General features: G+C 39.1%; 1 long non-coding RNA gene across 1 annotated transcript in view; it reads right to left on the reverse strand.

Moving 5' to 3' along the window:
• Positions 1-24,984, reverse strand: part of LOC310720913 — a 94,242-nt gene that overhangs the window by 7,342 nt on the left and 61,916 nt on the right. The window lies entirely within an intron of this gene.

The following is a 24,984-nucleotide window of genomic DNA, read 5'->3' on the forward strand; positions in this document are numbered from 1 at the left end:
GGAATGGAAATCATCCCTCCATTTACTTCCACAGCTGATACCAGTTAGCGCAGTGAGGCCCACTACCCCCGGAGAGAAAGACGCAGAGAAAGACAGACAGAGGAAGAGAAACAGGGAGAGAAAACTGAAAGAGGGTGATCAAAAAGGCAAAAAAGAAAGCGAGAGGATGTATTAAAGGAAGAAATGAGTAGGATGAAAGAAATCGTTCTTGCTGTTTTAGTCCTTTCACTCTTTCAAGTTTCTCTGGAACAAAAGTTTGGAATTTCCCCGCCGTCTAACATTATTCCTCTCATTCTCTCTCTCTCTCTCTCTCTCTCTCTCTCTCTCCCTCTTTCTCTATCACACGCTCTCACTCCTTCTTTTCCTACTAGAGATTGGAGCAGAGCGGGAAGGAGGGACTTGCAGAGAGAATAGTGAGAGGGAGGGCACTAATGAGAGAAAGCGTGAGGGAGAGAGAGAGAGAGAGAGAGAGAGAGAGAGAGAGAGAGAGAGAGAGAGAGAGAGAGAGCACACAAGGGAACATGGAAGGAAGGAGGGAGGGATGGACAGAGGGAGTGAATAAAAGCAGAGACTGAGACACAGCAAACAGGACTGTGTAATGTACTTGGCTTACATTTAATATCACCTGGTATTTGTTGTCTCATCACAGAGGGATAAGAAAGACAGCAAAACAGATTGAGAGGAGAGGAGAGGAGAGGAGAGGAGAGGAGAGGAAAGGAGAGGAGAGGAGGGACAAAATGGGGAATTAGGGAGATTCCAGAGGAGGAGGCTTTCTGACAGCCAAATGGGAGCAGGCCCTAATCAACAACAGGAAGAATGTCAGAGCATGCTGTGTCTGTTTGTCTGTCTGTCTGTCTGTCTGTCTGTCTGTCTGTCTGTCTGTCTGTCTGTCTGTCTGTCTGTCTGTCTGTCTTCCTATAGTCAATGTTTGCATTATTGTTTTGCCTGCATTGACCTGAACTCTTGCCAAAATATTACAATAATAAAAAGAAATTCCAAACAATAAAATTACAATTAATAATTATTTTCGGATAATAAGACAAATAATATCTGAATCTGTTCAGTTTAATGCAAACGACACTTACTGCTGAATTATAAGTCTATCAAGTCTATATAGAGCATAAAAGAATATTCATTTATACAAATCTACCAATCATAGGGCATATATATATATATATATATATATATATATATATATATATATATATATATATATATATATATATATATATATATATATATATATGCGCCAAACTGTGATTTCTTTGGCACACGCACATGGCTTGTGATACAACTTGAACAGGGCTCAGACAATATTTATTTATTTGCTTACAAATGATTACTCAGGCACTAGTCAACTGTAACTCGTTCACAGGGTGCTGTTCATATCTCATTGCAAGCCTAATTTTATAATTTTGTACTTGCCTCTCTAACACATAATCTGTAAATAATACTAGGAGATATTAATATTAACTGTTAACCAACAATATTAAATGACCAAACACACCAGGTGATACATTAAGGATAAAAACTGTGACAAAGTAAGCAATGTAACAATTAACTTAACAATATAACATCTTCGACAATTATAAGAATGAGCTACGAACAGTATATGTGCATAAACGTTTGCAGCCATCAATGCATTTAACGATCATTTGGTGTAATTGCATTCATTACAGTAACTGCTCTATAAACATCCCCAGTCGTGCAGAGAGGTGTCACAGTGCTCGCTTTTACAACGATGACAACATTCAGGTCAAATTGCGACGACATCATACACGCCCATCGCTTTGTTGCAATAAAAGTCAGTTGTTGAACTGTAGATAAAAGTGTGTAAGGCTGAGGAAAGGACTATGGTCCTGAAAACAAACCACAGGAAGAAAAGAAAAGACCACTGCTCTACACCAGACATCAGAAAAACGCAAACACCCAAAACAGTCAACAGGGGGCCCCTAACCGTGCCCCAACTCCTGCAGGTGAGGATAAAATAAAACACACACACACACACACACACACACACACACACACACACACACACACACACACACACACACACACACACACACACAATTTATTAAAATAATAATAATAATAATGATAATAATGATAATAATAAAATAATAATAATAATAATAATCAAAAAACAGGACAAAGAACAAAATAATTAATAAATCACTGAAATACAACTTTACAATAAAAACTTCAGAATTAGTTAAAAAAAATTTGAGTGATGTCAATGAATGAATGCATGAATGAATAAATGAATGAAAGAGTGAATGAATGAATTAATAATCTAAGGGTGACAAAAATCTGAGAATCTTTCCAAACAGTTCAGTGCTCTTCATGCTGCATAATTTCAAGTTGCACCGAAATTAATATCTTGCATTAATAATCATTTGTCCTGCTGGAAAGCATGCGTATATTTTATTGCATATATAAATATTAAATGGTAAACTTAATCCAAACCCTGTGCAATTTAGTTTCAACAATGTGTCACTATTTTTATTTCACTATTCAGACTAGGATAAGTCTATTACTACTACTGCAGTGAGAAATCTGATAAATGCACTGCACTTCCACTAATAGTTGTGAATATTTTGGCAGTTTGTGTGTGTGTGTGTGTGTGTGTGTGTGTGTGTGTGTGTGTGTGTGTGTGTGTGTGTGTGTGTGTGTGTGTGTGTGTGCGTTATAAATAAAAAGCTCCAAACCCATTGACGGTGCTTGGAATAGCAGATCGAAACAGATGGGGCGGTGTGTGCAAGCATTAGGGTGCTAGCCTGAGGTTTTTGGTTTCTGGAACTCGTGAGGTTCAGGAGGTTCAACGCTGTTTTTGGAGAATTGTGCAGGGAGGATTGATCTTTGCACATATTTGGCTACAATACGTATACCCTGTAGCATTCTTGCCATTATTTTTTTTTTAAACAGACAGATCGTGTTGGTGATTTTAGATGTTAAATCAAGCATGTCTTATCTGAGATAATCATCCTCTTATTAAAGCTATTCCCGAAAGCATGAATCAGTGAGATTGGGTGGTTTTGCTAATTAGGGGGGGCAGCAACACGCTACATACTGAACAGCTGGAATACGCTTAATTTTTCCTACTGGGACCAAAATAATTGAAGGTGGCTTCAGGATGTCTTCCGGTGGCACTTTTGCAGCTCTCAGTAAAAGTTGCCAGACTTGCAGAAATGCATGATGGCATGCTTGCACATGTATAAATGAATAAACTTTCCCAGCTCTAACAAAATTATCACCAGCCCAACACACACACACACACACACACACACACACACACACACACACACACACACACACACACACACACACACATGTGCCACACCCATAGTGTGTACACACACCTGGCTTTACCACAAAACACAAAATGCCACTGCCCAACACGATGCATGCCCACACACACAGTTTATGACAGGTGTGTCAGTCAGTCCTGCGTTATTTGACTCGCCTCTTTTGTTTGACGCATTAGACTGCAGGAGAGAGGAGTGGCAACACAACTGCCCAGTCTCACACACATCCACTCTCCTCAAAAAACTAAAAATTATTAGTTAACTGCGAAGAATTACCATTTAAAATTCAAAGATTTTCCTTTTCATTTCACATTGCAAACAAAATCAGACGAAACAAACTATGCCTGAGTACATTTCCTTTTCAAAATACATTGAAATGTTTTGGCCCTACATCTGGTAAACAATATTATGTGTTCAGCTCTGACACTTTCCCTGAACCTATAGACAGATGTGAGATAATGATATGTATTTTGCCATGACAAGAAATGGAGTTATGTTTAATTTAGCAATTTTAAACAGACACCTGTATTTTCTCAACATGATCGTATTAGGAAATGGGATATTTGTCTACAGTAGGTAAATCATTAAACAGGATAAGATAGTCTGTCAACCAAGTGCATGTCGGCTCCCATACAAATAAGCAGTCATACCTACTGTATGTGAGGTCTATACACAGAAATAGAAAAAAACAATTAAGAATAGAATTTTTAGCTTTAAAAGTGGTCTACTACATCATTAAACAATGACTGTGATACATAAATACAAAACTAGCTTTACTTTCACAAACCTTTTAGAATAAAAATGGGGACAGCTTACTACATAAGCAAATGTTAACAATGTTAAAACATAAAATGTTACAGAAGAACGGCAAATGTTGTAAAAAAAAACAATTGTCTCAACTTCAGTATCAACACTTTGCACTATATTTAGCCAGCATGCAAACATTTATCACGAAAAATATTACTGTTGTCGGCACGGGTCCGGTCAGGCATTCAGCAGAACGCAGAGTGTCTACTCGAGGAAAGCTAGGAGGCTGTACAGTTATCTTCGACGGTATTATTCTAAACTATACAACCTACTACCTCATCCCGAGACAACAGCATCGCATCCACAAAAAACTGAGGAGGACCTACAGCCGGGAGGAAGAGTCAAGGTTTAGACACTTTTATAGTTCTGCAGTGGAAAAGTTCAAACCTGTCATAAGCAGCACCTTGCTTTCAGATTTGAAACATACTATCTTAAAAAAGGAAACACCTCAAGGAAAGATGTGTAGAATATGTTTAAATCAATGCACCACTTGGGGAATTCCCAAAGGAATGATATCATACATGATAGCAATACACCAATGCACTAACACCATTTGGTAATATCAATACCTAACTGGGTGATTAAACGGATTATCTTAATTAAAATTAATAGCAATAATTGGTTAAACTTTTAATTTAAGATGAATGGCCTCTGGCCGTCGCATATTGATGTTCCGTTGAGTGATCCCACATAGACTGAAGCTATGAGTAGTCTCACCTCGATTAACTCCATCGTAAACATAAAATGCACTATTGGGCGATCTCACTTTAAACTTATGTTAATGTACAAATGGATTATTTTGAACAGATGTGTGATCAATGTAACATTTGTTGATTGGATGAAAAATTGGAAAAAATACAGTATTGTGGTGAGCTCATATAAAAACTAGGAAATCTCAGATGGAACTTACATACGTTTGGACAAGTCCAAATGAAAATTCATCAACAACTGGTTATATTATAATAAAATTGAATAATATCAAATATGTAGATTTTAGATTATTATTCCATTCGCTGAATCCACAAAATGCACCATTTGGACAATTGATATAAACTTTATATCTATGCACAATTTGGTGCACATTTCAGGTCATTTTTATATTATCACACTATTCTGCTTTTTTCGATTTGATAGCAAGCTTTTTCAACATGTCACGATTTATCTCTAATCTCATCTAATCTAATCTCATTTTCAGCACATGGCAGCTGTTGCAGGGGGGAGAATGCCGTCACAGTGACCTCGCAGACACATACCTGTAGACTCGAGCTTGTGCCCAGAGTTACCACAAGTTCGGATCTACGGGTTTGTGGCAGCGGGCAGTGTTGCTCTCAATGAGGCAAATCCTTCTCCTTTCTCTGTTTTCCGGACCATCCACCATTAACAAGGACAGCCTCTGAACATGGGATGAAGCACGCTAACAAAAGATGCATTGCGTTAGGGCGTGGTCAGGTTGTTTCGAAATGATAGTACACAAAAGAGAAACATGCCTAAATACACTGAACTGAAAAACAAAAATGGCAAATGCATTAATTTAGCAATTTTGGACAAAATTTTCATCAGAACTTCTGTAAACTTTAGAAAATGTAAAAAAAAAAAAGCAAAAAAAAAAAAAAGTGATAGCTTGGACAAGGATATGCGTTTCATGTGGATACACTGCTTAAAACTGGTCAAAGCCATCATTTTGGATGCCTTATATGATCGAACTAAACTATGTTCCGAATGCAACATGTGTAGATACAGTAAAACAGAAGAGCGAAGACAAGACATCCAAATGTTGATGAATTATCTACATTCATTTTGAATAAAGTAAACGATTGACACTATAAATAAAAAAAAATATGAAGAAAAAAAATAATCTAAACACATGCTGGGATGTTGCGCCAAACATCGTCATTTTCAATCAAGCAAAACCAAATTATGTAGTGACGGCGTGCGTACCGCTGAATGAGAACGAATGTGAAGAACGGGTTTACCAACTTCTTGAAAATGTCTTTTGGATTTGCCATAAATTCTTGCCATGCCAAATTCCTGCCTCCTCACATTAGGAAAGGCGCAGTCTGAAGGTCACGTTGAAAGTCATGGTCACGTGTTAGCTGAGTGCTAACAAAAAATGCAGCAGTGTTGCCAACCACCACTTACTGCAGAGGGGTTAGGTTTTAGCGAATCTGTGATACCAGAATACACAGATACAAATATCAAACAAATCTCAAGATAGTTACCAACTATCTATGTTTAGCATCCAAATGTATTAGCATATGTAGCGTTTCTTATACATTTGATCTTCCTTCAGCATTCGAGTCGATTTAGTTTTTAGGCCTAGACCTACATTTTTGTTTTACTGACAACGTTAAATCTTAAAGGTTGGCATTTAAAATTCGCCTGGCTGCCACATTAACATGAAAAGTGATGCAAGCTCTAAAGCTGTAGCCATTGCTTTAGAGAAATCAGAAAATATAATCAGCGTTGCATTTAGTTTTTTTATTCTGAGTAACGTTTGTCCTATTCCAAGACACACATGTAATATTAGAATTTTAGACAACCCGGGAAAAAATGACGGGTTATTTGGCGCCGGTTTTTAACCATGTGCTTTTGCCAATCCAGTTAATACAGATGCTGTACAAATCAGCAAGGACAAACACAGCTCTGATAGAACGCATTGTTTTTTTTTAAAGAGCTTTATATTTTCAGTGGGCCTAGACATTACCACAGATTCACATAGATGCACTTAAATGACAAACTGTAACGATGCTCTGAAATTAGAAATAGAAATAATATTTCAATCAGCGTTTTATGTGGAATCCTTGGCCAGAAACATTTTGGTAAAAAAAAAAAAAAAAAAAAAAAAAAAAAAACATTTGAGCGGACTCGAACAAAAACTGGACCGAAAATTAAACGTGTATATAAAACTCTTTGTATTGGAGAGGCACAAGCCGAAAATGAGCCATGGAGAATGGAGGGGAAAAAAAGGCAGAAGAAAAAGGAGCATACCGGCAGAGGAAGGTGGCGTGAGGTGGCATGCATGGTGCTGACCAGTGCGGTCCGAAAAGGAGCATTCGAGTCTTCTCTTGACCATATCAGATAGGCTTCGGGGCGCAGACTAGGCCAATTCCGTTGGCAAAATTTGTTTAAAAAATCTGGAATGAGAAAACGGACACAGCACATTAGAACACATTGTACAAGGTTTAGTAACAAAATCGGATCATTTAATACAGAGACATGTCCAGACCTGAACGGGAGCGTACACAGAAATCTACAACTACAAACAGCAGCCCAAAGTCCCGGCACTACATCAACACCCCAGTATGGCCAAAAAATCTGCAAAAAAACAAAAAAAAAATAAAAATAAAACAAAAAAACCCCACTGTCCCTTCAGTTGCCCTCCTGGGCAGCGGCTTCTGTCCACATTTACCAGCGGAGGCAAAAAAAAAAAAAAAAACCTGGACGCAGGTTCTGAAAAAAAAAAGGTTCCGTAGAAAAGGAAGAGAGGGAAAAGGCGGAAAGGTCGAATGCGGTGAGATGTGGTTGAGGAGGAGTTTCAACACTGCCCAGGCTACAGGGAAAGTGGAATTTGTGACCAAGCAAAGGAAAGGGTGGTGTTTTTTTTTTTTTGACGCTTCGCTGTGCTCGAGTTTTTTGGATCACAGCAGGCTCCTTGGCTGCAGTTCTGATTCTCCTCAACGGTGCCAAAATGTGCACGGTTCCAATTGTCTTTGACCGCCATGAATAAAAGTTAACAGGGAATCGGAGATAGAAAAAAATCTTACGCGAACTGAAAAACTGAGCAAAAGTTTGTTGCGAAGGGATACAGCGAAAGGAGAGTTGGAGATAGCGAAAGACAGAGAGAGAGAGAGAGAGAGAGAGAGAGAGAGAGAGAGAGAGAGAGAGAGAGAGAGAGAGAGAGATTGGTGCACGAAACAGTAGAAGCTTAACAGAGGATTTTGGTGAGGGGGGAAAAGAGGAACGGAGCAGAGTACTGAAAAGAAAAAAAGTGAAAAATGAAAAGGACTGCTTTCACACCGGATTTCTTTTTCTGCAAAACGTGCTATGTCTCTCTCTCTCCGGTGAGCTGCACTGACTCTCTCCTCCACAACTCCCTCCTTCGTTCCTGCCTGCAACCAATCCAAGCCACGTAGGGAGAAAGGAAGAGAAAGAGAGAGAGAGAGAGAAAGAGAGAGAGAGAGAGAGAGAGAGAGAGAGAGAGAGTACTCTTATTCAGCGTCATCAAAATGGCTGAAGATGAGTTTCTAGACAGAACGAGTGAGTAAGAGAGAAGAATCGCTCCGTGTTCTGTTCTGGAAAAATGACAAACATGGCAATATAATGCTGTCTTGTGTCTCTCTCTCTCGTGAAGCGAATCCCTCAGATCGATACAGGAGAGATATTTTTGTGTCCTTACAATGGCCGAAGCGAATGCCCACTGTCGAGTGAGCAGGCAGGCTGACCGCTTTACTAAACGCCTGCAATTAACTATTTTGTCTCTGTCTCTGTGTCCCTGTGTCCATCTGTCTGCTCATCTGTCTGTAATGGTCCCAAAAATTGATTTGCTTGTTTACATGACTGTTTTAATTAAGGTGCTGGCATGAGCTACCCTAGCCTTGTCTGATGTCTGTCTGATGTCTGTGTGTGTGTGTGTGTGTGTGTGTGTGGGTGTGTGTGTGTTAGTTGTAAAAAGTCTGTCGGATGATCTGTCTCGCACCAGACACTGAATCGTATTTGCATGGCGTTTCCTCTCTGCTGTCCTAAATGTCCTTTATTATTTACTGTTTTTTTGACTTCTGTTATCGGGTATTGGAAATCGCAGTTTTATTTTAAAAGCAGCCAAAAAAAAAAAGTAGGAGCTGCAGAATTATTCTTTTTATTTATAATATTTACAAAATGGTTTCATCTCAATATGGCTTCCTATTCCCTGATGCTTAACATGGGGGACAGATTTCATTGGTGCACATGCTGCAGTCACCATATATGGCATTATGTGTAACGCCATATATGTTCCCTAGATTATGAGACTGAACCAAAAGGTACCTAAAGAGTGCAAAACCTCAGGTGATTTTTCTGTCGCTGTTGTTTGAAACAAAATTTCTGTCTTCACTTTCGCAATTGGAAAATAACTAGAGATGAAAGATAGCTAAAGAGACTCAGTTTAACGAATAAACGGTTATGCATAAAAAAAAAAAAAAAAATCTTATTTTATACACAGTATTTCGCACAGATTTGCTCTCATTATTCTGGACAGTAGATAACTTCTAACATTAGTAATGCTTGCTATTGAGATATATTTTACTACTTGTTTAAGATGTATTGCATGTAGTCAAATCTCGGTTCAAATGCAAATTTATCTTTTTATTAAATACCACTGATGCAGTTAGTCATTAGTGGCTCTGATTACACAGTACGGTTATGTCGAACAAATATGCAATATTGGCACTACATTTATGTTAAGAATGCCAAGTACCTGTGCATTCTTGCCATATAGAATGTGTAATGACAACAAGGTGAAGTAGGAACATATTTTGTATTAAATAAGTAATTCCCCGAGCCCAGTGGGGGAGCGGCAGCATGAGGAAGTCTCTTTGAGTCTTTGCCACCTCCCTTTGTTTCTATTGATTCTAAATGAGTGAATTTGGCTGTCTGAAACCCAACGTCTGGCCCAATCCTGCCCACCCTTTACTGTCTATGCCAAGCTTTAAAAAGAACGCCCCCGACAGAATAGTGAACAAAAAGGGCACAGGACAGAGGGCAAAAAGCTCCAGACCACTGTCTCCCAGCACCTAAGAAACAAAGACTGAGGCAACATGCCATGCAATTGCTCACCATTCATGACCATAAAAAGTGTAAAATGCTGTAGTGCAACAGAGATTTTAAAGCCTACAATACATCCACCTTCCTTTTGCATATGTTTTCCTTCCACACAGCATAATCTCTCATTCAAGTGCCCGAGAAGTGTCAACTAAGAACATCCTGTTTGAACAATAACAAAACAAGGAACAATAAAACTAACTCATAAATGTTCCTCCGTCGGGATGCAGACCAGTTCAGATCAAAAGGGACATCTGACAGAAATAACCCGAGAGCACAGAGATTCGGGTTTTCACAGGCAGGTCAGCTTGAGTTCAGGGTAAACCAAACCGGAAGTTTAAATCAGACTGCAATAAAAAAAACACTGATAGTATTCATTACAAACACACAGTTACACCAGGCAGATTAGATCAGTGTATGCAGAAAACTTTGAAGCAATCGTGCTACATTCTGAGAATGGAAAAATCTTTTTATATTTGTAAGATAATATCATGGCATCCTTTAAAGAATTGTGTACTGTCTAGAATTTCTAGAATTTATACTGAAATATATTTAAGTACACTTGGCTTGGAAAATATTTCTAGCAGTATTAAAGATTACACTGTAACCGTCGTGCTTTAATCAAATAATCAAGCTAGAATACCCAAAAAGCTTCTCTTTTTTTTTATTTTACAGCAAATGTTACCTGTTTCTCCTGGCTCATTTGTTCAGTCGTTATTATTTAGTTGTACTGTTTTAATCAACTAACTACGTGTAACAAGTTGAAATAGTCCAATATCTGATATTGAGGAAACTTTACATCCTGCATCTAAACTGTAATTAGCAGTGAATGTGAGCTAGCTATCATTTAAACCCAGCCAACACAAAATATATCTATTTAAACTAGTTTAACTAACACATTAAAAAAATTACAGACGTGTACAAAAGCTAGCTAGCAAGTTAAAAACTGTATTTTCTGTATATATTATGCAATTTATTACTTTTGTTATTATTGTTATTCATAATTGTGCATCATTTAGCACATTGTGTATAGTAATAAGCTGTACAGGGAGTACTTTAAATTCATTTTACAAATTCCATTAAATTCAATTCCACAAATAACAATTCACTATGTATATATTTTCAGCATCCCCAAACCACACTTTCGTAAACAACAAATCTTTGTCTCTTGTGTGAATATATGATATACGCTGTACAGTATTTGTACAGTATACAGTGCTGTACTGTATTAACATTTTACTTCATTTTATAATTGATAATTATATTTTTATTAATAAATTTCATTATTTTAACATAAAACTCGATAAAAACAATTCCTTTTACGTTCTTTGGTCTATCGTGCTATCCATGAGAGACCGGGAAAAATCAGCGAAACAAATAGTTATGTGGCAAATGTAATTCTGTGATAAAGTGAGGGCGTGAGAATTGAACCTCTGTAAAGCGGGGGATTACTGTATATATATATATATATATATATATATATATATATATATATATATATATATATATATATATATATCAATAAAAATTAAAGTTTTTCTAAAAAGGAGACTTTACTTGTTCATTTTAAGACACCTTTTCTATATTAGCATATTTAGTATTGCTCCTTAATAAGGAAAAATCTTATCAGTCTTATCTGTTTACTCGATTAATCGATTAAATAATCGGCAGAATACTCAGTTACTAAAACAATTGATAGCTGCAGCTCTAAAACAATCATTTAAATGCATATAAACCTCAGTATCCAACAGTTTGAGACATAAGATTTATTTGTTGGTACTTTTGTTTTTTTTATGTGATCTATTTTTTCATCCAAACTTCTATTCATGTATGCTGTGCATAGGTGTACATAGGTGTAAGTACAATATTTTCCAACACTTGGATTGTTTTTAGCAAATAAAGACCAGTGCAGTAAAATGCATACATTTGGCTTGCTAAATTATTATTTTAATTTTTTTCTTGTACACCAGTATGGTAGGTCTGCCAAAGAGATAACAAATCTGTAGCTAAGGGTGATTTTAAGCACATTTTTTTATAATTTTTTTATAAAAAAAAAAAAAACACAAAATGTTTTTAATTGTACCAGATTAGTACCATATAACCATCTTCAAGGGGATATGATCAGCCATACAACATGTCTATATTACAAATTGAGCAGAAAATCTGCGTTTTGGGTCATTTTATGAGTTTTTTTTTTTTTTAGATCTTTCAGGTCATTTTGGTTTTCAAAGCTGAAGGTTTGACAGCAAATTACTATAATCAGTTCTAATATTAAGATATGAGATTGATAGTAGACATAGAAGAAAAAGCCTTGCACAAGAGACAAAGATGAAGCAATTGGAGGAAAATGGGGAAACAGGGAAAACAAAACATTCAACCTATCAAAGAAAAGCAAGGATACCTATCTTTAAAGTCACAGAATCACTCTGGAGTTTGTTAACCAGATGCCTGTTCAGTAAGCAACTGACAACAACATCTGTTCTCAGATGAGCCAAGGACCATTCTCACAATGTCCTCTGACTCTGTTAGTTCCATTCTCTTTTTATCTCATGCAAGTACTTATGTTCTCTTTAGACAAAATGTAAGGAAATTTACAGATGTTTAGTTTAGGGAGGCAAAGCTGACCCTTTTTCCTTTAGACCCTGGACAGCACACTAAGATTTAAAATAAAATTTGTTTTTGTAGGGGTGATTGAAAAGCCTTAGTAATAGTAGGCATGTTGTATTAAAGTAATAAGTAAGTGTGCACATACTGTACAACATGTTATGGCTAGAAAAATACTCACAAGATAGAAAATGAGCTAGAAAATGTCAGCTAAATATAAAAAATATCAGTTTTATGCAAATAATCCTACAGTACACAACATACAATAAAATACAAGGTATTTTATAAAACAGATTACTTTAAATTTAAAATCTGATTGTCAGAGCCACAATTAAGAAATGCTCAAAGTATGTATATGATATATATTTAATATGCCACCGTTTCTGATCATGCCCCTTTAACTATTGTAAGTTATAATAATACTGGCTGTGGCTCTGCAGGGGGGATTAAATAAAGGGGTGTGTCCTTACTTAACATACTTAACATGTCTCATGTACATTTTGCGTCATTACAACAATAAAAAAATATATCAGAAATGAGACTTGTTGATATTTTTTTAAATGAATGAACCATTAACCATTAAGGTGAAGAATGTCTGCAAAACAGATGTTAAGGCTGTAAATAGGCATTATGAGTAAACGGTACCTGTAACAAAGCTCATAAAATGATTTATATTAATATAAATTATAGGGACTATTTGTGCATGTGCACTGTACTGAACATCAGCCGAGATTCTTATTGGATTTTTGCATCGTGAAGTCATCCTAATAAACTAGGTACTGTTTTATTTTTTTGTTCGTTTTTGAACCATGTTCATGTTTTGAATTGAGAATGTTCACAATTGTTTAAATTGTCTGACTTTATAGGTTGGAATCTGTGATTTGCAATTGTAATTGATTTACAGTTGGCAGCAAATTAAATTACAATTGGCAGTCATCCCAAAGCTAATATGCACACCTGCGAGTGCGTTACAATGTCCAAAATCTGTATTAATGCACCACATTTAAAACTTTAAGAGCTTTATACCTAAGCCAATGTTCTTTTCATGGGATACCCTAATATTTGTCTGGTATGCAGCTAATCAACCAAAGCTTAAAGTTAACTGACTACACTGTGAGAAGGGGATTTTAATACTACTAAATCAAATAAACACTGGATTTTTTCATGTTGTTATTGTCTGCATTTTGTAAAGTCACTCAAGGCGCCTAAATGTTAATAACTGTGATTAAATGCATGCCTTCTTGTGGCTTTTTACTATATATATACAGTACTTTATTTACAAAATATTTGTCTTTTATTTTTAAATGTTTTTATTACATAAAGCCACAATTCTACTATTTTCTAGTCATTCCCTTAATATGAACATGGTGCATACTTTTTTTTGCATCTTTGGTTCCCTTTCAGGAACTCAAGCTGTTTCGAAATGCTTTGAGAATGCTTCTAGTTGTCCTCGCCCTCTGAATCACGTGTGAAATCCGGCCAATAGGCAAGTCGTGACGTCATTTGCGGGTAACGTCGCGTAAACCAGGAAGCTATTCAGAAAGGCTTCTGTGGCTCACCCTGTAAGCTGAGATTCCCGACAGAGACAGGGCTTTCCTTCTGAACGCCCCGGTGGCTTCTTCTGGCCTGTTCAGGCGATGCTGTAGTTAAGGGCGACCGCCAAAAGGTTTTGCACAGCCTCCCTTTAGTGGGTGTCTCCCTCCATCTCCGCCCAAGAGATTGCTGCGGATGGAGAAGACCCACCGCCTCTCAGGAGGCCTCAACGGCAGCAGGGCACCGCTCCAGTCGCTATGAGAAGGTCTGGGGCCAGCCCCAAGGGTTTGGTTTCCCGTTTAGATGCCTTGGCACAGGAGGCCAGTCTGTTAGCCCTACCATAGGATGTGCTTTGGGGCACATCCTCCCTCCAGCTGGTGTCTCCCTCCATCTCCACCCGAGAGATTGCTGCAGATGGAGGAGACCCGCCGCTGCTCCGGAGGCTCCAACAGCTGCAGGGCATTGTTCCAGCAACTCTGGGAGGGTCAGACACCAGCCTCGAGAGGTTGGTTCCCCTGAGAGATTTCCTGCCAGCTTGGGAAGAACTGCCAGACGTATCTCAGTGGGTCCTGCGTACGAGAGAGGGGCTACTCTATTTAATTTGGGTCCTCTCCTCCCCGGTTCAACAGGTTGTGTCTCACCCCGGGTAGACCCAAACAAACTCTGGCTCTGGAGCAAGAAGTACACACCCTCCTAAGGAAAGGGGCCATTGAGGTGGTTCCTCCCTTAGTCAGAGAGTCAGGCTACTACAGCCAGTACTTCGTTGTTCCAAAGAAAGACAGCAGATTGAGCTCACTCATGAGGCAGGTTCAAGATGCTTACTTTCAAAGAGGTTGTGTCTCAGATCAAGTCCGAGGACTGGTTTGTCACGATAGATCTCGCTGGGGAAACACCCTCTCGTGACACGTTTCCTACGCGGCACCCGGAAGCTGAGGCCCGGGATACGACCCAGAGTGCCTGTGTGGGATTTGGCCATTGTGTTGGCGGCTCTATCTAAACCCCCGCTTGAGCCTTTGGCCGAGGTGGCCCTGTCGGTAAAGACCACCTTCCGTTTGGTGATATCCTCCCTTAAGAGGGTCGTGACCTACAGGCTCTGTCTGTGGCCCCGTCTCTCTTGGGAGTTTACCCCTGGCATGGCCAGTGCCTTTCTCCAACCTAAAACCAGGTATGTGCCTAAGGTGCCTATGGCTCTCTCATGACCTGTCGTTTTGCAGGCATTCTGCCCTCCTCCTTTTCTAGCCCCAGACCAAGAAAAACAAAATCAACTGTGTCCAGTGGATAGGTATCTCCACAGGACGAGTTTGTTGAGAAAGTCGGAGCAGCTGTTTGTCTGGGATGGCCCTCACAGGAAAGGTTTTCCTGCCAATAAGCAGACTCTTCTCAGATGGATAGTGTATGCTATTACCACATGATATGAGTCTTCCCACTCCTTTCGGAGTCAAGGCTCATTCAACCCGGAGTATGGCGGCCTTTACGGCCTGGTCCACAGGGGTTTGCCTACAGGACATATGCAATGCTGCGAGCTGGTCCACTACCCTTCGACCTTCATCAGGCTTTACAACCTCAGCCACTCCTGGCTCCTCTGTCCTGCATGCTGGTGGTGTTCAGACACACTAGGCAGGGTCTGGCGTGATTGGACACTCGTTCCCAAAGCGTTTCAACGCAGCTCGAGTTCCTGAAATGGAACGTCAGTAGGTTATGTATGTAACCCTAGTTCCCTGCATCCCTGCAAAGCTTACCTTTTCTTTTTTCAGAAGCTTATGTCGCTACCATCGTTCAGCCATTTTGTAGCTTCCTGGTTTACGCAACGTCCCCCGCCGATGACGTAACAACTTGCCTATTGGCCGGATTTCACGCGTGATTCAGAGCGTGGGCACTACGAGGCATTCCCAAAGCGTTTCGACGCAGTGTCTCGTTCCCTCAGGGAACTAGGGTTACATGCGTAACCCAGTGACATTCATCTTGGGTTAATTAAATCTAGTATAAACAAACTGTGAGAAAAGAAACTAATGTGTTCCTAACCCCTGACGAATCCTAACCCTGTCAGACAAATGAATATAAATTAATATGAATGTTAATCGTTTCAGCAATTTACATTATATTACTAATTTTAATCAACAAAATTTTTATTTTTAAACACACACTAATAGTTTATAATTTCAATGGATGGGAAATAAGACTTTCAATCGCTAAATACTTTCACTTGCTAAAAAACTGATCTATTTAGGATTTGTCTTTTAATGGGAACGCATGGGACATGGGAAATCATCTCTTTGAAACTCTACCTTTGGGATTAGCATTATCATTAATCAACACAGAGCTGCACTGAAGAATCACACAAAGCAAGAACAGGCACAGAGACTCTGGCAGTTCAGCACCCCTCAGCATCCTAGACTCTGAGTCACAAACAGTTACGTTTAGAGTGAAGGCTGGGGTTAATATTTACAGTTTTGTTGTGACTTTATTCATATGAAATCCAATAAAATCACTAACACTTATGTGAAGCCTTGTGTTTTTTACATGAGATGTGGTCAGCGTTCGGATATGCCTTCAACGATATATTAGATATATCAGAAACGTGGATTTAGAATTAAATTTATATCTATATGTTATAGCCAGCCTATCGTTCTTATTTTTCATTTCTACCCATGTGTAACTGTGGGTTTTCCTTTAGAGGATCTCTAGGAGCTCATAAAGTCGGGTCAACAGCAGGCCAGCATTGGCCTGCAGGCACAGCACACATATCAAACCCCACTCTCGGGCCCTGCCTACGCCATCCGACATGCTATCAAGCATTACAAGTGACACACATCAATAAACTACATTATGTTAGAGCAAGAGCGGGGCAGTTAAACATCAAACAACAGGTATGCCATGACTATACAAGCAAACACCGGACCAAAGAGGTGCTTCATTTTTAACAAATGCATTTCTTATTGAAAGCAAGCTATGCAAAGCATCTTTTACCACCGCATTGCTCACAGGAAAATGATTCAAAGAATGCTGTCTATTTGAACTGAAAGGTCAATAATGCTCTCTGAAGGTTACACCCTGTTCAAGAATCTGAATGATGGCTAAATGTGAAGAATGCATATTAACATTATCAATATTTGCACTAAAACCGAGCTGTAAACACCTCTGCTTTTGCTTTCACTCAAGCCACCGGAGAGCTATTAGCACCTCTTGACATTTCATCTCGGCCCATAAAAACACTATATGAGAAGCAAAACAAGAATTTTCACAGCAGGCCCTTTCCATCTCCATTGGAATTAAAGCGCGGGTTGGTCAATCTCTGAATGAACTCTCTGCAGCTGTGTTCAGTCAGCCATATCATGCCACTCAAGCATTCATATAACCTAATCATATGCATATGCTCACAAAACCGTGTGGACGGACGATGAGGCGCAGTTGTATAAAAATATATGTGGAAATAGTTTTGGTCAGACGTTATATTAAAAAAGGTCAGTAATGCATAAAAAATACAGTAAACGCATGTGTTTTCATAGAGTGCCTTAAATGATTCAATTCCCTGTAGGCAGGAGGAGGAGCAATGTAGAAATCCGGACAGGCAGCCAGCCAAAAACACACAGGAGAGAGAAAGATGCTGAGGAGAGGATAAATCTAGGAAGAAAAGGGGGGCTAATTATGATATTAATCACATTTTAATTTCAATTCATCCAGTAATCGTCACACACTCACGCTAATCAGACCAGCTGAGGAAGACTGCCAAAGCTAAGAGTATTAACACATCTCATAGACAGAGAGAGAGAGGGAGAAGAGAAAGAGCGACTGATGAAGAAATGCATGAAGCCAGAGTGAAATCAAACTGACTGCTGCCTTTCATCCATCCAGAACCTCCGCGGGGCACCCGCAGACGGAGGGGTGGATAAAAAAAAGGAATGACAAAGAATGGGAAATGACACGTCTATGGAAATGACGAGTTATTAGTGCCGAAGGACACAAAGCGTTTATCACACGTGTGGAATAAACGCAATCGTCATCTGAAGTAACCGCCGTCAGAGCATGGGTGGGGTTTAGAGGCCTACGTACTTCACTAGGCCCCGTCTGCTTTCTGAGACACATCCTTTGCAGTGTGGAGCATTTCACATACTGTATGCAGGTCTTTACCTGTATGTAAGTGACTGGCTGCATTATACTCAATATGGATGAGACGGAAGAAAGAAGACTGGAAAACTGGGATCGCAGGTTGCAATGGCAGTCATTTCTGTATTCTTCCACCAGGTTCTATTAGAAAGATTTAGTAATGAGTTACGCTAATAATATAAAATCCCATTTGCCCTGCAGCTAAGTTCTCTTTTGCTTTTTCTCCCTCATTTCAAGATGAGTTCGTTTCACATTAGAAAGTGAGAGAGAGAGCGAGAGAGAGAGCGAGAGAGAGAGAGAGAGAGAGAGAGAGAAAGAGAGGGGAAATGAGTGCTGATGGCCTGAAATGCCCTTCTCTCCTCCCTCCCACTAACCCTCCATGCTTCCAAATCCGACCCTTAAACTTCCTCTTCTCCTTTCTCACCCCCCCTCTCTCTCGCCTCTCTGTTCGTCTCTGTCTCCGCACCTCTTTCACTTACAAACTCTTTTTTTCCCCCCGCTTTCTCCCCCTCTCCACTCAAATGTCTCTCATAGGAGAGACATTTGAGTGGTAACCATGGAGGGCGCCTCCATGGTTACCTGGCACTGTGCCATCTCATTACACCGCCAATTGATTCTGGAGCACTGCCACGTCCGTTACCCCCACCACCACCAGCACCACCACTACCGCCACCACTACCCTCATTCTTTCCTCTTCTCCTCTCCGTTCGCCCACCACCACCTCCCTCCACTACCCCCAACAGTCAACTTGCCATTATACAGCTGAGACTGTCTGCAGCGTGGTCTGCATACTGAACACCAGCTCGCTCACACGCATGCAAACCTCAGCATTTCCTCTTTGTCATTTACCCCCTGCAAACACACACACACACACACACACACACACACACACACACACACACACACACACACACACATATTTAGATTAGGCATTATAAAAAACTTCATGAGGAAACTTTTTCTAGACGATGGCATTTTCTGAGACTGCAAATGCCGCTTTTTGGTATCAGTGAGGTGCTTTGTGTTTGCTGAGTCACTTTTGATTTCACACACACACACACAAACACACACACACACACACACACACACAAAAACACACACACACACACACACACACACACACACACACACACACACACACACACACACACACACACACACACACACAGCACAAGTGTATTGTGTCTCCTATCAAATGGATCCCATGGTGCTGAATTCAAATAGCACAAGTGTTTTAGCTGTGTCACAGTTGATGTTGATGCAGAAGGACAGATGACCACAGGACAGCTCAGTCCACCCTCTTCCATCACCCATCACTGCTGCTGCCTTTCTTTATCCCCCTTCTCTCCATTCTTTAAAGGATAAATATCCCACTGTTTTTTACCCTGGTCTTTATCCACAACATCTGTAGCACATGTGTGATTAACATAAACTAGAATTTCTTTTCACACATTTCCCTGCTTCGAAAGCTCTATACTCGAAACACAGTTATGAGGAGGGATGTGATATTACATTAATAAACCTATTTTGTGGATTAGACAATTAGAGGAATATGTATTATAAGTTATAAATCTGTTTCATACCTGTTATCTAGAGAAGAAACTAAAATATGATTATTCGTGTAGGGTTATAACTTCCAGAAAATCATACAATTAGTTACCATAATAAAAAAAAATTCAATATCGTTAACACAGGGTTCCTCAAGAACGTTTTACCAATGCGCAAAAGTGGTCCAGACCTGAAAACAGGTACACAAACGCACACCTGACACACACTTGAGGCATAAGCGGGTATCAACTTTCATTAATCTAACTTTTTTGTTTTATCAATCAAATCCTCAAAAAACACAAACAAATTTTTTTTTATTGCATTATGTAGATTTTCCGAAAAACTAAAACAAAAAAAAACATTTATTCTGTTGCATTAGTGGAGGTTAAATATTAAAGGGCAGTTAAGATACAGTTACTCAATTGTAATGCCTGGCATTCAAGCAAAGAACCACCAGATGTAAAGCAAACTGCATTTAAATCATTTAATGTGCACGTAGACCATGATAATAACTAACACCGTGGTCTCTTCAAAATTCACAAGATAAAACTGAAAGAATATTAATAATGTAGTATAAGTGGTCTGTTGTTTATTAATCATTTCTGTTAGTTATTTTATATACAAGCCATTACATTTAGAATTATATACTGTACATATCATATAATATTACCTGTGCAATATGTTTGAAAGTGTTACTACTTTATTGGTGGTCTCTCTTTTTTGTGTGTGTGTTTTTACTTGTATTATGTTTCTACTTTTTTATATATTTGCACATTTCTCCTCTTTGCTGCTTTAACATAAATGTCCCCACTGTGACAATACCTTATCTTATCTTAAGACAATATCTTATCTTATCTTTTATCTTATACATAAATTAGAATTATTTATATAAAAAAAACAGAGGGAGAGAAAGAGAGAGAGAGAGAGAGAGAGAGAGAGAGAGAGAGAGAGGGAGAGAGAGAGAGAGAGAGAGAGAGAGAGAGAGAGAGAGAGATTTAGAGAGAGATTTAGAGAGAGAAAGAGAGTGAGAGATGTCACACCGTTGCAACTTTTTGACATTATTAACTATTTATAGAACATTATATTTATTATATAAGCATCAAGCTGTTATGTTTTCAATAATGCGGAAAAATAGTAAAAAATAAATAGCTTTCATTGATATTTAAGTGTTTTTATAATATAAAGACTAAAGCAAAGCCATATTGTACTTATTGTTGCTGTTATTATTATCAGCAGTTGTTATAATGCCAGACACACAAGCAATATATTTTTTGTTAGATGAAAAGCTGTGCTGGAATTCTGACCTTTTATTCGTGAAGCAGACCAAAAAAAAAAAAGCGGCCCAAGCAGCGAGCCGCCTGCCGCGTGAAAAGGTTTTGTTTATCAAGTGAATGATTTTAAGTTAGTGTGGTAGGCAAAACATGCCTATTCGTGTGTGTAAGTACAAATTCTGTTCTTGCAAACAAAACACCCTGCATTGTAGTTACATGTTTGGAACATTTATAGAATTCGCGGAATTGATGGAATTTAACAAGTGCCGTGAGTTCCATCATAAACGATGGAAAGGGGAAACACACTGAAATGCTTGTGTGATGTAATTGCATGCTGCTTTCGCTCTCTTTTGCACAGGTTATACTTTCCCTTTTACTTTGTCCCCACACACCTTCCAGCTCTCCATTCTCCACACACATACACACACACGCACATATATACATGTACACACAGACATAAACACACATACCACACACAGTCTGTTTTGTGCAGCCTGTCTGCTTGGCATTGGGTGTAAGTGATCTATGCGTAACAGGACAGAGTGCAGGACTGAGACATGCGAGTTGCATTTAGCACAGCAGCCAGAAAATCATAATCATATGTTCTGATCCATAAGAAGCCATATGGACGATGATCATATTTACCCACATAACAAAGAGCTACAGGCTGTGCACAAACAGGCTTCAAGTGGGTATGAATGCTTGGGTGTGTTTGCATGTCTGTCTAATGTCTTATCCTATATATAGTTAGGTTCAAAGAAAATTGCTACAATGAAATACTAACTTTGTGTACACCTTATTTAAACCCTAAACAACGAGAGGTTTCAGTATGGAATTGCAAGTTCTAAATAATTTCTCAACACATCCCCCTTTGTTCGTTATATATGAAGCACTAATGCGTTCTCTATGTTGACGAATATTTCTGTGTTCTACCTACAGTTGGGGTCAGTCATAACTTTCAGCTTCTCCCATTAGGGGTTGCCACAGCGGATCATCTGTATTCATGATCCGCATGTTCGATTTGGCACATGTTTTACGCTGGATGCCCTTACTAATGCAACCCTCCCCGGGCTTGGGACCGGCACTAAAAATGCACTGGCTTGTGCAACCCTAATGGCTGGGTTCGGTTCCCTGACCGGGGATCAAACCCAGGCCGCAGCGGTGAGAGCGCCGCGTCCTAACCACTAGACCACCGTGCGTCTCAATTATCTCCCGTGTACACAAGCACTGATTAGGGTCCGGGATCGGTACACATTGGTCAAATTCAAAAGACATGACTAAATTCCCATGACCTCAATGCAAATAAATTGTTCAACATCATACAAATGTGTTAGCTTAATCACAAACATTTGTCATAACACTCACACCAAGTAGGATTTTGGGGTATGTATGGGATTTCTTTAAGCCATTAAAACATTTAAAAGTCATTAGATTTAAATAAACTATATATAAAACAACACCAGTTCAATAGGAACAATAGCTGTTTTTTGTGGTGCATTGTGGAATTTTATAAGAAGCACTCATACGGTAAACTATAAGGATTTTGTTTTATAAACATCCGTTTAAAAAACATCTAATACATCGATTAGTGTCCTGACAACTGAACTGGGGAGCAGATTGAGCACCATACACACCACTTGTTACGAATCAGCCTCAATTACTGCTGTCTTTGGCTGCAATCAGCCACTAGTGAGATTTTGCATTCTGAAAATCCGTCATTGCCGTGACAGTAAAATCGAGAATAAAAATCATACAAAAGTTTTTTTATTTACTTTACTTGTTACAGGCTTACGATTCTCCCTGTTGGGGGTGCTATCACTGACCAGTTTTTGGGACATCCTTTACAGTATGTCCACCCTTTGGTGAAAGTGTTGACATGCAGACCGGTGGTCTGCGAGTTGTTAAGGTTGTTAGGGTGTGAACATGCATATATATATATATATATATATATATATATATATATATATATATATATATATATATATATATATATATATATATATATATGTATGTAAATAAGCTAATAACTGTATAAAAGAAGCGTTTTAGTCACAAAGGCATTCAGTGCAATTACTGATGCTGGCATCAAAAATGCAGAACTTCAAGGGAGCTACTTACACACAGTGTTTCTTTCTTTGTCAGCAAAAACACTGACTAAAACATTTATTGATGAAGGGTTTCAAAATGTGGTCAACAATATGAGCGCGAGACAAAACATCCACACTGGGTTGAAACCGAAGCAGCTGAAATATGACCAAAACAAAAACACAGCACATCATTAAGACAATATTTATGCACTGAAACTCTCCATAATTTTGCACCCCATGTGGTCGGAAAACAAACGCATTTCTGTTCAGCTTACGCTGTGAGCGTTCCATAAACACTGTTTGTGTAGGTACGCTTTTTTCGTAATGCTGCTTTTTATGTGACGCGACTTAGCACCATAGCAGTTTCCAGAACACTCCGAAGCAGTGTACTTGGGTTGTGCTGCTTTTGTGCAGGTTAAGATATGAAACAGAAGAAATATTTAGTTTGACAGCAAACAGACCACAGAAAGCAGAAGCAGGCTGCGTGCAACAGTTTAAACTTGACGGAGGGCTGAGAGACATTACAGGTCATAGGGTTTCTTAAAAAAGAAGTGGACAAATGCAGCCCAGATAAAAAATATAGTTTTCATATATCATGCTGTCTATTTTTTGGCACATATTGCCAGGATATGGCATGGAGAAACAGATCTGGGCCAAATCAGAACCACATATATTTTGGCTTCGCTTCAGAACTGGCAGGAATGTCACTTTTGATCCATCACTAACATTGCAGCATACTGTAGATAGAGGAGGCAGGGAAGGCAGCTGACTGCTGTCGATTCGACTGAGATGTACCTGAGATGTACCTGAGACGGGCAACTCCTTGTTGATTGGCAAAAAAAAAAAAAAAAAAGCAAGGGAGAACTTTGGAGCTTCGAATCAGTGTACTTATCATTACAGCAATAACCGATAACTTTATTCACAGTGAAACTCCTAGCATGCAGTGGTTATTAATAATTAATACAGTCCTTTATGGCTTATTTTATAACTAAATGTTTGCTATCTGCCTGAATAAGAATGGTGCTTCCCCTCTTGTCTGAACAGACTGTACCTACCGAATCTTGATCACATAATTAGTTCATTAGTGTTTGATATTGAAATCAAATGAATGATAAAAAAGCAAGTCATTATTATTGTAATTGGATCTATTATATTATTTACAGTATGTAGTGGATGAGTATGTATTGATCCTATAAATACTGTTACATTAATCTATCGGGCCTAAAGATAAACTATTGATTTTTGTGTGTGTGTACACCATACTGGAGCACTGCAGTGCTGAGGATGAGATGAAGGCAGAGGTAACGGAAAAGATGGAGAAAGAAACAGAGATTGAGACGGAGTAAGAGGAGGTGGGCCTCCCCCACTTCAGGGCCCCTTTCCTGTGCTCGGGTTGTTTGAGGACACGATGAACTGGGCCACCCGATCCTGGAGAGGGCCCATTTGGAGGGGATGGGGATTAGGGAGGGTTGGCGGGCTGACGATGGCCAATATGGAGAATCTTGAGAGACTCCTCGGTATGGAAAGAGAAAGCAGAGGGAGGAGAAAAGCAAGGTTTGGAGGTGTGGGATTGGAGGAATTAATGAAAATGGGCGGGACTGGCGGAAAAAGCATAGGGACAAGGGATAAATGCAGCTTGAGTCAGGGGTCTGAGCGGGCCCTACTTATTACATGTGAGAAATGTATTACATATTTAATACTGGTTTAAATCGGTTATAGTGAAGCTTATTACACAGTAATTACAAATATACAGTATGGTCTACACATGTCCAAGAACAGATGCACAGTCTCTCTCTCTCTCTCTCTCTCTCTCTCTCTCTCTCTCTCTCTCTCTCTCTGTCTCTTTCACTCAATCTCACTCTGTCTTTGTGTGTGAATAGCGGTGGATTCAGGCTACATGAATAGGCTCACTGTGAAACTCTGGCTCTC

Source organism: Silurus aristotelis (genome assembly GCF_946808225.1).
Source record: "Silurus aristotelis genome assembly, chromosome: 26".
In the NCBI taxonomy this organism is placed as follows: domain Eukaryota; kingdom Metazoa; phylum Chordata; class Actinopteri; order Siluriformes; family Siluridae; genus Silurus; species Silurus aristotelis.